Source organism: Carlito syrichta, unplaced genomic scaffold (assembly GCF_000164805.1).
Source record: "Carlito syrichta isolate Samal-C Ts95f unplaced genomic scaffold, Tarsius_syrichta-2.0.1 Scaffold315243, whole genome shotgun sequence".
NCBI lineage: Eukaryota > Metazoa > Chordata > Mammalia > Primates > Tarsiidae > Carlito > Carlito syrichta.
In genome coordinates this window covers 53,895-54,615 of record NW_007259339.1, presented here as the reverse complement: position 1 = coordinate 54,615, position 721 = coordinate 53,895, and the positions used below count along the sequence as shown (strand labels likewise).

Genomic DNA, 721 nt, shown 5'->3' with positions numbered 1-721 from the left:
GCAATTCACTCACCTCAGCCTCCCAAAGCGTGGGATTACAGGCTGAGCCACCAAGCCCGGTTTAAAATAATATTTGAATGGGCCTATAATGATTAACAAAATTGAATCTTTTCTCCCTGTTTTGTTGTGGTATGATTGACAAATAAAAATTATATATATTTAAGGTGTTCAACATGATGTGTTGATAAAATTCTATGGTTACTGTAATCAAGCAAATTAGCATATTTACCACCTCCCATTATTACCCTTTTGTGTGTGCGTGGTGAGAACACTTAAAAATCTCTGGAAGTGGCCGGGCTTGGTGGCTCATCCTGTAATCCCAGCACTTTGGGAGTCTGAGATGAGTGGATTACCTGAGTCCGCGGGTTCGAGACCTTCCTGGGCAACTTGGCAAGACCTCATCTCTACAATAAATCAAAAATTAGCTGGGCGTGGTAGTGCATGCCGGTAGTCCCAGCTACTTGGAAGACTGAGGCGGAAGGATTGCCAGAGCCCAGCAAGTGGAGGCTGCAGTGGCCGGGAGCGGCCATTGCACTCCAGTCTGGGTGACAGAGTGAGACTCAAACTCAAAAAAACAAAAACAAAAGAAAAACAACAACAACAAAAATCTCTGGAAGCCGGGCTTGGTGGCTCAGCCTGTAATCCTGTGCCTTTGGGAGGCTGAGGTGAGTGGACTGCCTGAGCCCGCGGGTTCGAGACCCGCCTGGGCAACTTGGCAAGA

General features: G+C 47.0%; 1 protein-coding gene across 1 annotated transcript in view; it reads left to right on the top strand.

The window, feature by feature from the left end:
- MORN3 (MORN repeat containing 3) overlaps positions 1-721 on the top strand; it is a 10,606-nt gene that overhangs the window by 2,656 nt on the left and 7,229 nt on the right. The gene's annotated exons all lie outside the window — the stretch shown is intronic.